Source organism: Dermacentor andersoni, chromosome 3 (assembly GCF_023375885.2).
Source record: "Dermacentor andersoni chromosome 3, qqDerAnde1_hic_scaffold, whole genome shotgun sequence".
NCBI lineage: Eukaryota > Metazoa > Arthropoda > Arachnida > Ixodida > Ixodidae > Dermacentor > Dermacentor andersoni.
Genome location: NC_092816.1, coordinates 129,185,976 through 129,199,954, shown reverse-complemented (window position 1 = coordinate 129,199,954; position 13,979 = coordinate 129,185,976).

Sequence of the window (13,979 nt, the reverse complement as noted above, 5' to 3'; positions counted from 1 at the left end):
GAAGCTTCATCACTGCGGCGGCTTTACGTCTTACGCCTATCAAGAGGCAAGTGACAGTTCCGAGAGTCAGCGTTTTTCTATCAGCAGCCCTGCAACCTTTTCGACGAGCATGTCGTCCTTTCTGCGCGTGATTGAATGCCGGGCACTGTACGACCAAATAGCTTTCGGCCACGGTAACATTAATCGGTGATTGACCATTCATCGCGCTCCAGCAATGCTGCGTTTGGTCGCGTCGTACTGCTTTTCTGCGAACTTGTGAGCTTACTTTCTGCTCTATTGTTTCTGTGCAGCGTTGAGAGGCGCCGAAAAAAACTTCTGAATACGGAACATGAGACCCGCTAACTACCATGTGGCCCGCAGGATAGGTCCGCGAGAGTTATCGCTGTGTCTTTCACGAACAGCGGTGAATAATAATAATAATAATAATAATATTAGTAATAATAATAATAATAATAATAATAATAATAATAATAACAATAATAATAATAATAGAATAATTCTCTGCACGCACTTTCCGCTATACCTTTGCCTGAGCTTCGTTTGCGATTTGTGTGCGTAAGCGCGATTGCGATAGCAATAGTACAACTGCGTAAGTTTGAAAAAACGGAAATTTTGTACGCCTTTTATCACAGTCGGAACACTTGCTGCACCTTATGGCCGGCCGCGCTGAGGAATGTTACCACGTCTGTCTTAAGGGCTGGTATATTGCTCTTGCCAAACAGTGCCATGCACATTTCTTGGAATAGCGAAACTTTTGCACAACTTATTAGATTTCTGCTTGCTGACACTTGACCGTACGCTAGTATGGTGGTGATATCAAGTGAACTTTACTCCTCAGCTGTACGTGACGATCGAAACGCTGGCGCAGACCTAATTGCTCGTTGCCACGTGGTCGTATTTTCAGTACGCAACAATGAGTTTTCTAAGTTGACTGTTTTTGCCACGCACTCGTAAGGGTAGCCGTGCGTTAAGCTTCGCAACTGTGCTGCTGGCGTATTCTTTGGGCAATCGCGATTACGAATGTAACCGTAAAACTGCGCACGTTTTGAATCACAGAACTTTTGATGGCGTTTGTATTGCGATCGGAGCACTTGCAGCCCGTGATGGTTGGTCGCGCTGCTGAATTTAACCACGCATGTCTTAAGTGCCGGTATTTGTTTTTGTCAAAGAGCGTCATTCAGGGTATAGGAATAAGGAAACCATTGGGTGATTTGCAAGGTTTCAGCCTATCTGCACGTGGTCGGATGCATGATATAAAGATGGTAAGATAAAACTTACATCTCAGCTTTCGATAATGATCGAAACATTTACACTACTTAGATTATTGCTTGTTCGCACGTGATCGAATTTCTTAGTAGTGGGGAACGTTTGTCTCTGTTGACTGTCAAATTCGTGTCAGGCGACCGCCATCACTGATTAACCGTGTTACCAGCAGACGGCGCTCAAGCACCGTCTGCCGTTTACGCTCTGTTTGCGTAACCACGATTGAATCGCAAAACAGCGTAATGCTGGAATAACTAAACGTTTGCAGGGCTTTGTATCACGATCCGAGCAATTGCTGCACGATAAGTTCACTGGCCACGCAGCTGAATTCTCCCATGCGTTTTTTAGGCTTCTATATTGCTTGTGCCAAGCAATGTGGTGTATGTGCGTTTATCGACATCACAAAACTTTTGGGCGTCGACTTGTTAAACTGCTGCTTACTTACGCGTTGTCGGATGCATGTTAGTATAATGGTGAGGTGATGGTTACGTGTCAGCCCTCTGTAAGAATCGAAACGTTTACGATTCTTATTCGACTATTGCTCGTTCGCATGCTGTATTTTTAGTAATCGCGAACGTTTTTCTCGGTTGACTGTAATTTATGTTTTTCACGCGCCTTCGGCGATTAACCATGTCGCTTAAGCTTCGTCTGCCGTTTGCATTTTCTTCGCTTAATCGAAATTGCAATAGTAATGGTAAAACCGCGTGAGATTCGAACAACGTAACTTTCGTAGGCATTTGTGTCTCGATGGCAGCACCTTTCACACATGGCGGTTTGTCAACCGAGCTGCTCCACTTTTTTTTACCCTTGCATTTACTATATTTGGCGCCACCACATGTTCTGGCATGTGTGCGCCACGTACTGTACAAGATTACGAGATTGTCCCATCCACACATTGTGATTGTATAGGCAGGGACGCTATAGTCAACATTCGACTGATTGCTCTTTTTTTCATTGCGATAGAAATTGTAGGAACGTTCCAGGTGAAATTGCGCTGATGCGGCGCACGCAGGGTACGTGCACACCGGTCTGTTGCTGCTTCATGAGCACTCTTCCCGCGCAGATGTAGTGTCGAAGGTTGCGCACACTCAGCTCGGCAAGCTCTCAAAACGTGTGGTGGCTCGAAGCAGCAAGAAACGATCACTTGACACTTTTGCTTCACATCACCACGCCAGCGTTCCGACAGATAATTTCCCCCGTGGTCGAGCGTCATGTGTTTTTGTTAATTTTTGCGCTCGGCTCCAAGGTTATGAATTTATGAAGTATGCGAAGGTTTACTATGATTTACACTTGCGATAACACGTACACCTGCTTAATTTATATATTATAACTTTTTGGTGATTTGCTATTGCAATAAATCCCTCCTCGTTCGGCAGAAACTGCGCTATTGTTACTGCTATGAGCTTGTTTGACAAAGTATTGCTGACGTATAGACATGAGGATAATTGTTGTTATCTTTCCACGGAGTTGAAATTTTTGCGTTAATTCTGGTGGCTGTCAGCTCGGCTAGTTAGTATGGGGCCACGAAGAAGCAAGGTTCCGTTTATGTTAAATGTGCAGCTTGTTAACATGAACTTGGTGGATAACAATATGTGTACATATTTCTAACACGTCTTTCTTGCGTACTTTACTCCCCCATGCTGCGTGCCTTCCGTCAGCCTGATGTCACCTTAGGTCGACATTATTCTTCGTTGATGCTCAGACTGAAGCAAGCCCACAGAAACCTGCTTTCTTAGAGAACTTTCTTAGTACCTCTGATCTGAACAGTGCATTTTCGTGTCTACGACCACAGAAATAATCCTGCACCATGACTAGTAAATTGTGTAGTCGCCAACATACCCGTAATCTTTTCTGTTCTACACCTGCAACCATGGACGAATGGCTGCACGCAGCTATCGGTAACCTCCTTATGGGCCGACGTACGTGTGAACTCTGCGATTACATCTCTCTGTGATTGTAGAAATAAGTCCACAGAAATGCGTCACTAAATTTCTTAGTACCTGGGAAGTACAGTGCATTTTGTGTCTGCGACCACTGAATCCAGCTTGCAGCAAGCTTTAGTAAATTGTGTAGTCATCAAGATACATGTGATCTTTTTGGAAGTATCTGTACCTGCAGCCGTGGAAAAACAGCCACAGTCAGGTTTTGGTCACTTACTTTGAGGCCGTTTGGTACCCGGAACTTGTCAGGATGAATTTATGTGTCACGATGCGTCGGGGTTCGTGAACGAGGGCACGAGGCACCCTCCGCTAGACAGATACCCCGCAGCGTGGTGGTGACGAACGATGTCTGACCACCGAGCAGCTGTGCTCGTTGGTGTTTGTCTACCGAGTGTTGTCTACCGAGCCTGGCAGGCCACCAAGCCTGGTGGGCCAAGGAACATTATGCCCGAGGGGGCATCCCATGCTTGCTACACCCCTTACACGCAGGTTGTTTGTTAATTAAAATAAACAAACGTTCAAGTTCAAAGTAGGGGGCTCTGCCTCCGTCCTAGCCGGGTCGACGGTGCCTGCTACCCAGGCGAATAACGGTCCGGTGGCTTCCACCATTGAGTACTCCGCCTGGGTACCGGTGTTGACGGACCAGGTATGGCAACGCCAGGTGCTGCCCGAGACAGCCTCGCTCCATCCGGGGGGTCTGAAGTGGTCGGCCTTGTGGTGGTGACGAGCTCGATACCGCCCAACGGGCGCCGCACCATTGGGAACGCTTGCCGCCTCCGAGGTGGGCGATGTTCTGCTGGAAGCGACTGGTGCAGCCGCTATTCCTCCTGCGGGCTGGAGCTCGGAAGTGGCAGTCTAGAGTTCTGGTCAGGTCCCGAGGCGAGGTCTAACATGGTCGGCGTGTATGCGCCACGTGGCCCATCTGGTATGTGGACGAGCAGCGATGAGGCACTGGCAGGAGACACCACTTGTCCGGCGGACCAGGTTGGGCCAGGACTAAAGTTTCTGGTGAAAACTGGAGCTCCCGGTTCCGGCAAAGGCCCGGGACGGCACTCTTGGTGAGCAGCCAGCTTCTTATTCAGCTGCTTCAGGCTCGAGCAATATGGATCGGAGGTCCAGATGCAAGACGTCCAAGGGTATTTTGACCATCTGACCCAGCAGGAGCTCACAGCGGGCACGGCCAGTGACATCGCGGGGCGTGGTCTGGTACTGAAACAGTATCCAGGCAATCTGCGTCCGGAAATCGCCAGTCTGGATCTTCGTGGGCTTGTCCTTAATTGTTTGCACCACCCGCTCGGCTGCACCATCTGAAGCAGGGTGGTACGGCGGAACCATCATCCGGCGGATTCCGTTCTTCGTCATCCAGGCCAGGTACTCTGTGCTGGCGGGAGCAGGACCATTTTCGGACACGATGACATCCGGCAACCCTTGGGCAGTGAAGACCTGTCGTAGCGCTGCAATGGTCGCACCTGCTGATGGAATGATGACAGGTAGAACCTCCACCCACTTCGAAAAGGCATCCGCCACCACTATGAAGTTAAGGCTCTTGAAGGGTCCCCCCAAATCCACATGCAGGAGGGGCCAGGGTCTCTATGGGAATGGCTAGGGGGGGATTTCCACATGATGCGAGGCCCGCTGATGCTCCTGGCAGATTTGGTAGTTCTGCACCATATGAGCGATGTCCTGGTCCCAGCCGTGCCACCAAACATGGGACCGGGCCACCATCTTGGTCTTTCCACGCCACGATGCATCTACGGTCATCTACGGTCAGGACGCGTCTACGGTCAGGACGACAGGCTTGGCTGGATCAAAGTGTACTAGCACTGGAGCCTTGGTGATTACCTCCTTGCTGCGCTAGAAGGCCCGGCCCTGCTCCTTCTTCCAGACCCATTGCTGACCATCTCGAAGCAGAAGATGGAGTGGCTGTAGATGCTCCGATAGGTTTGGCAAGAAACTCCTGTAGAAGTTGATGAAGCCGAGGTAGCTCTCAAGCTCCTTCTTGTTCTGGGCTTAGGCGCCTTGACTACATCAACTTTGTTGGAAGCAGGCGCTAGGCTAGTCTGGGAAATGACATGACCTCAGTACTCAACACTGGAGGACAGAAAAATGCACTTTTCAGCTTGAGCTGGAGACCAGCGTACAGCAGTCGGGCCAGGACGTTGTGGACGGTTTTGCAGGTAGTCCCTGTCGTCGCTGCCAGTAACCAGTAACAACAGTAACAACACCATTAACAACACCGCTAATTAGCGTGCATGAGAGCAACCAGAACAGAAAGCTTCCCTTACGTCGATTCTCACAGTGCGTGGGGTCTGCATATTTTTTTTTGTGTCTTCCTCTCGCCTCGTGCATCGGGGTTGTGACAACAGCCACATTTCTTGTTGAACACCACAGCGCCACCTGGTTTATATATGGTAAGATTGCGCACTCCAAGAGCGGTGCTTTATGCGTAGTGCTTTAGCGGTGCTTTGGGCAATGGTTTGCCAATAAACACCAAACTTAGCAGACACAACGGCGGGTGCTTACTGTCGTGTTCTGCCGATGTCAAACTACCAGTAGATGTATTCCAGAGAAGCGCCTAGCTAATTGTTTAATTTCATAAAAGATGAATTTGTCTAACACCTTTTCATTAAATTCCAGAATTAGCAATACTAACTTTTTGCAATCCACCCCCGTTAACTATTAAACACCTATGTGGTGCTTGCTAACAACAATACTATTGTTGTCATACCAAAGTTCCACGCCTGGAAGCTGAAGAGCGGCGTCCGCCGTAATGTACTAAATATTCTAATAGCGAAGAAATCCTGCGTATCGCTGCTGCCCCGAATAGCTTTCAGCTTCCTTTCTCTTCAAGAACCAAGCGGCCTTAGCCATGCTCGCACTCGATTGGTCGGGTTTGCGTTGCACGACCACCGCATCCTTGCTGACACCACTGAAGGCCCTCCGTAGTCTCATCGGCCTCTGCTCATACTTACTTCGCTTCGTGCGCGATGTCACCACCTCAGCTGCGCGGTGAGGTTGCTTTCTCAATTCTGCAAAGCTTCGTACTTCAACACACTACAGCTCGGGAAGTCGTCAGTGACAGAGGGCGTGTGATTATCTTCCTATTGGTTAAATTAGGCTCTCCTTACTGCGTGTCAGGTAATCTGGCACAGAGCAACTGCTTAACATCCTTAAGCTAATCGATTAACTGAGAGCTTCAGCAGGAGTCGTAACGAAATGCTCAGCACATACACCGTGTCCGCATACTCCTACTCCGACATGGTTCCTCCTTTGTTTCTCCCTTTGACCACCGGCTTCTCGAAATACTCTCGTTTATAAGGAAGAAATCCCTCGTGCACGTCGGACTGTGTTTCCATACTAGCAACACGCCTGCAAATGCCGGAAAATGTGAGAAGTGTAGCCGAGTACGTCCAGCAGTGTCAACTTGCTTGTACTTCGGCAATGGAAGGTCGAACTCATCAAGAGAATTTACACGACAATGGTCTGGCCCATGCGGACTCCATTGTTTGGCGGTGAATGACATATCACGCTCCTGGTACATCTCCAAAGCTTCGTGCTCAATATCACGTGCCCTACCAAATCGACGACCAAGTCTCCGGTAAACTAGATGGGCTAGTCTCTCACGCCGCCTTACGACATTCAGCTTTGTGGTTGCAAGACCGTGCACGTCAACCGATCCAAACCAATTTATCATCCCATTATTGAGCCGTTACCATGAGTTACCAGGATAGCTTTTCTTCTGTCTGGGGGCCAATGTAATGAAGAAGAGAGCGCAAGAATCATTACAGCGGCTTGACTCCTAAAGACCGCGGAAGTCTCAGAGTTGCAGCTAGCGCTTGGGTTTCACTCGAGCCGCCCTCCGCTGGACATTCCGTGACTGCCCTGTCTCCCAATGCAGCCTCACACCAAGAACACGACAACAGTGCTCTCTGTCAGCTCGTCATCACTCGTTGTCGACACCACTGCTAGGACACTAGCTGGAGCGACCAACGGGGGTGAGGACGCCATACATTCATCTCTGGTGATACCATCTTGCGCAACAATGCTGAAAAACAAAGTTTGTTTCGGGTCACAATGTGAGTACCTTTTCATTGAAAAATCCTCTTGGACGATAATGCATTCTTCGGAACGGAATGCTACTGTTCTCGGAGTTTGCGGGAAAATGTTACGCCCACTCAATCGCGTCAATCATGTTCCGCGTCAATCACGGTACGGGGGCAGACATTTACACGAGAAATAACTGTGCTTGCACGCGTTGCTCATGACATCATTTTAGTAATTCATTTCCTACGTGAGAGCGGAGCAACATTGGATTGGAGAATCTGCGCAATTTTTTTTATTTTGGCCGCAACGCGTGAACTCCAATGAGAGATAACACCACTGATGCTGTGTACGTTCTCTCTGTGTCGCAAGATGTGTGTTAGGCCTTTCAGAGTGCAATATTTGTACCCATGACACCTTTCTGCAGCCTACTTGTGATCATTCATCTAAGGAAATTGTGCGAGGTTTCTAAATGTACGCGGGACGTACGAGTGAACGCAGCGAGTTGATATCAAGCAAGCAGGAGTTTCGTTTTACCGCAATGCCAACAGTGGCATGTGCTGGGATACCCTTGCTCGATGACACGTCACACTTTCTTTTTGTGTGCAGCAGTTGGGGTGACGCGGCAAAGGACATTTTCGCCCCATACATCTGCCAAGGGCGAACTGGCAGCATGCAGTGCATCCTCCCAACTGCCCGACAGCCACATCCGCCGGAACATCGAGCCATGCGTTTAGATAAGTTCATTGCGCTGCTCTACTATGTGCTTACGAGCAGATGTTGAGACCGGAATGCACAGTAAAAAAGCGCCAAAAACGTACCTAAGTGCTAGACTCGAGAGCCCGGCGGATGTCGCTTTTGGATGTTGCTTTTGCACATTCATCTAATCTATATGTAATGAGCATCAAACCTAAAATTCATTTATAAAGCAGATTTCTGAATAATTATATATCGTGGATACGATTAGTGAGAAATCTGTGAGAATACAGTAGTGAGACCCCGACTGCAGTTTTGTTATGTTAGGTGCACACCAGAGACACCCTATGGCACAACCAATTCTTCTCGCAGTTTCGTATGATAACGAATAAAATCTACCCATGGAACAGTTTCCAAACGCATATTGAGCGCGCAAGGAGTGTGTATACATTTCGTAATTATATGTAGTCAGTAACAAACAACCAAAAGCCCAACAAAACCATCTCGATCAATATGCTAGGCGCAGGAATGATTTTCTTGTGGCTCATGGACCGGCGGTTTCAGTATCCTTCTTCTTCAGGACCTCAAATTGGTATATACCGATAGAGGAAACATCTATTATAATATTTAGCTGCTTGATTACCGTAATAAATGAAAGCCTTCTTCGTAATAACCAAAACAAACATACAATGTCACCAAGAACATCTAAATTTTTGGCTTTGAGTAAAAGATGAAACAGGAGCATAATGCAGCTGCCACCGGTCATCACGTTGCTACACTTCCTATTTGTCTGAATTTGGGCGGAGACAAATCAAGAAATATTCAGTGCAGTCGAATATCATTGCAGCGGCTGATAAGCAGTGCAGAATGGCGTCTGTAGCAGCTATATCTCCGAATACGCTAATTCTTTTTGCGATGTCACCTCAGTTATTGCAGCATAGAAACATTTAGGTATTTCGGGAGATGACAAGAGAAGCATTGATTTTGTCGTGCCCAGCCGAGCAATGCAACACAGGCGAATTCCTTTTTTTATGAATTGTTTGCACCAGCCGCAAGTATGTTGTACAAGCAAGTCGATGCTGGAGAACTCTAAGTGTACAGGCACAGGCTTACAGCATAGCCTATCCTGCAGCATTGTGCTGTTATTCGCCAAGTTTGCAGTCTATGTTATTTCGCCAAGCCCGAGGTGTGGTTCAGGGCCCATTTGAAGGAAGACACATGCCGATGCCATATCAGCTATTTCAGGCAAGGAATTGCCCATGGCAACGTCCAATAGAAGATTTTGCAACAGACATGTTGTGCTACTAGACAGAGACTGATATTAGGTATGAACGAAGAATACGTTGACCTCTATGTTTGGATGAGGAAACTGAATGATCTCTAATAAGAATGAGCGATAAAAAAGCGTGCATTCATATCAAACAATATGCTTGGCATCAATGTCATTCAACGTCCCCAGAGGCTTGATTAAGGAAGCCTAAACTAATGGAACACTACTGGTCAGCGCCATCCATGCTTGTTCAGAGGTCCCAGATGCATCTGAACGCGAACAATTTCTAGAAAATCTTTGTTGAGGTACCTGAATAGCTCGGCAAATATCCGTGCTCGTGGAATGATAGCTGAAGCTTATCTCAGTCTTGACACAGTCCTCCATAGACTTGATATGCCATCGAAATACTTCTGCATGAGCTTTGTTCCTGTTGCAAGAACCTTGGAAATTCGGCTCCAGCCTCTTTCTGTTGGTGTAGACCAAGATGAGCTTGGTGCAGATACTGTTGGGGCAGAACAGTAACACATGAAATACAGGGCAGATTGGCGAAATTCATGTATTGTTTTCTTTTATGTTTGAACTAATTATGCTGAGCCGGAAATTCGAACAAGCATTCATGTCTTCTGCGACAAAAAATGACATGCCTCTCAAGACTAGGAAGCCACTGCAGCATATACCAAGCATATTTATGTCTGAACACGGTGTTGTTTACCTTTATAATTAGCTAAAGTGCATAAAATCGCCTTGTTGTAGCAGGCTGCGCTTCTTTTTAGTGCGTGGGGTGTGTTGTAATACAGTGGTGCCGTCCTCATTGATGCATATCAGGGACAGAACTGTTCACTGAATCATCAATTGAAAAAGCACAATTTTGCAATATGAAATGCGAAAAAGGTGTGAAATATATATTGTAATGGTTTGTCCCTTTAGAAAACATTCAAATTCACATGGTTTGTTCTAGGCTGCATAAGTAGCGTGTGAAAGAAATATTGCTATTCTGAATAAAATTGATGTCTATCTAACTGCAATGCATGCCAATAGCTGAAGTATTAGTGAGCTCACGACTGAGAAAATCTGTGTTCTCATTCGTATACTAGAAGAATAACACTGCCGGTTCCACAGGCGAATGCAAGAAAGACATGAAGCTATTGGGAATGATGCATTCCTTCTCGGCACGAACGTGAAACACTGCTTCACTGCTGCAAAAATACATGGCATAATGTGAATCAAACTGAACAGCAAGACTTTTTGGAACCAGCTCGTACGAATTATGTGCGAAATATTATGCGTGCAACTGTTTAATACACTGAATTCAGTATTTTCACTTTAATTTAGGAAACGGTTTTTTGGTTTTGTGGACGACGAAAGCTTCCGGCAGATTGGAAAATAATATACAGGGTGTTGCAGCTAAATTTAGCCAGAGTTTAAAAATATGCGAATGCCCGTAGCTGGACAGAACCAAGTTAACGTTGTTTGTCGTTGTTTCGGGATACTCAAATTATGATTTTCATTCTGCCTAACTAAATATTTAGTCTTAGATAACAAATCAACTTATCAAATATTACGACTAGGAGAGAAGTGTCAATGAGAAAAATGTAGAGCCACATGAAAACTCCTCATACAGCTTCCTGTTGCTCAATACGTGCTACATCAAAGGGTTTTTCCGAGTGTGACAGTAGCCCGCCAATGCACGCAAAACTGCCGCGCGACCTTCTGCTCGAGGCACGTTGCGAGTATTCACGGACTGCTTTTACGCTCACAAAAACACTTTTATGTACTATGTATTCGTTTGCAGAGAGCTTTATCAGGAGTTTTTCATGTCGCCCTATAACTTTCTCATTGTCATTTTTCACCTAATTATATTATTCTAGAAGTTAATCATTTAGTTAAGAATAATTATTTAATTAGGCAAATGAAACACATAATTTGAGTATCTGCAAGCGACGGCAAATAACATTATCTTGGTATTGTCCAGCTACGTGGCGTTGGCATATTTTTCAGCTCTGGCTAAAATTAACTGGGACGCCCTGTATGATATTGATATAGCTACTCAGTCGTCTATGGTCGCGGCTACAATAAGATGAAAATTGTAAGGCGTGTTCCCACATCGCTCTCTCTTTCTTTCGTGATTGTGTGTATAACGATTGCCGCGTAAATAAAGGTTCATTTCAAATACAGCGAAGGAGGGACCTGACTGCCCGTGTGTAACGCCTTGTGTAATGTCTGGCCACCCATATAAGGTCATATGTAAAACTTGTCTCCGCCTGCAAATTAAAGAGACGAATATTGCATAAATATTTAAGCCGCGATGTTTAAAGTCTTAGCGGTATTGCTGTCGTCAGTCACGGCAGATTTCAGCTCCCTGCTTTGATGCAGACTAGTTCCGCATGGCTCACGACCGAAACCTAGCTTTCGGGCTTACATCCCCACTCGCATCATGTCACTTTACCCCAAGTTATATCGTGCGAGCTATCGAAGTGCAATAAAGTTGTTTTAGCACAACATGAGCGCCCAGCTGAAGTGTATGAACCAATGAATTCGTACCTGCCGTGGGCGTGAACATACCGGTAAAAAAATTTTTATCCAAGCCACAGGTCACGTGGGAGGTCGATTATGCTAAATGCTCTTTTGCGTTTATAATTGAAAAAAAAAACGAAGTTAGTAATAAAAATACAGTGTATAATTAGGAACGATAATTTTGGATTTTTTATTGCGTAATAAAAACGCATTGATAAGTATGGGATACAATTTTTGATCGAAAATATGGCTATGTGCCGTCTGTAGCGGGATATATTAGGCTCACGTAGGCAGACTTCAAATGGCTTTACTATGCTTGTTTTATTGCCAGCGCCATGCAGTAAATTTTTTCGGCATCTGTGGCCATTTGGTGAGCTTGAAAGTGCGCCACCCCTGCCTTCACTTTGCTGAGCACTTCTAGCCTCTGCCTCGCGGGCCTACGTGCCATTGCATTTCATGATGGCTTACGGGGGCATGAGTGTTTTCAGCGGTATGAGCCACTGATGATGATACTTTTGTCGACGCACGCGAAAAATTGCCATTGAACTCTAGCTACACACAACTTCGCTGTAAAATCTGGCCGAACCATGAACCAGAACTATGAAGGCTGTGAGCGTTGCGCATAGGCATTAGTGCTCTAATTGAATTTCTCAAAGTAACATTTGTAAGAAAATTCGTAAAGTACGACTTACACACAACCTACAGACATGATAGCGTAGGACTGTAATTCGAACATACGAGAAAACATAATTCTGTTACCCGCAAGCTCATACACAAACCTGTTTTCCAGCTGATGTTTGGGGTCTGTCTTAGTAGGAACGGCGCGAGCCGCTCACTTCCTTGCAACATCATAGAGATGGCGCTCACCTCCACGCTTCCGCGGCAGCGGTGGCGCCCGCCGTAGGGGGGTCGGTAAAAAGAACCAAGATCTGGCCTTCATAAATACAATTCGCCGTCTATGTTTAAAAGAAAACATTACAGCTGCATAAGCTGCAGTTACCAGGAAGCGTGAGAAGCAGTTGGGGATCTTTGAATGCTGTTGTGTTCGCTCTTGAAGGCGAATTTTAAGCGTTCTCCAACTTTTTTGTTTGTTTGTTTGCTTGTGTGTATGGCTCGGGTTCAGTAAGTTAAACTTTCTTTGCTGGCGCATAGACATCGCAGTGCATGGCTCACTCCGAAATGGAAACCGTCGGTGCGCCTAAGTTCAGTGAGTTGCCGTGATGCGACGCTTCGCAGATGGCACAATTAAAGCCCCTCAATAACGACTGCTTGCGTCAAGCGTGCATCTGAGCGCGCGCCGCTGCCGTTCCGGTGGAGAAACGGTAGACGCTCTGTCCCTGCGTCTATCAGCTTATCACGCGTCTGTCAGTGTTTCTCCGACTTCTGTCGTAACACGCCAACTAGATAACACTCTCGCCCCCGACCGTAAAGCAGGCACGAACGCTAGCCGACGGGGAGAGTAGGAGAGGACGATAGAAGAGGGTAGTGAACGGTTGGATCGGCTGCATCTGGCAGGCATTGAAAAAAACAAACAAATAAAGCTGGGGCTAGCATATGCATATGCTTGGTTTCGCTGTGTGCCTACAAACGAACAATTTAGGCTTAGCGATTGTCATGTCTGCACAATGAGCAGCTATAGATGTGGCTTGTTTTTTCTGTTACTTTATTGATTTTAAATGCCTAATGTTTTTAAGTTTAATGCCTTTAAACAGACCTTTTATACTGCTCGAATGTCATCTTTTCGTCCTATGAAGCCATGCACTTTAGTTACTTTGTTTTTTTATTTTTGTTTGAAGCACCGTTACCGCTAAAAACCGGTATAGCTCAACTTCAGTGCTCTGCTTGTGCAAACGTGAATGCTTGGTTTCACCTGATGTCTATAGACCGACCTTTTCTACTTCGCTATTGCCATGTTCCCACCCTAAACAGCTATGCGCTTAAGTAGATTATTTTAAATTTTATTTGAATTAAAGCATTGTTACTGGTAAACACATGCATGGCTCGAGTTGGGAGCTTTCAGCTTTCTCTGCTTTTGAGAGGCCTACGTTCAATTTCACTTAACGGCTATAAACAGGGCTGTTATACTGCGCGATTGCCACTTTTCCACCTTAAGCACCTGCACATTTTTCGAGCACTATTACCGGCAATCGACCGCTTTGCTTTTTTTTTGTACTGTACCGGATACGTCTGCTGTTTTCAAGGTCTTCATTACCAAGGCCACTCTGGTGCTACGCCTGCTGCAGCCCGGGGATTTT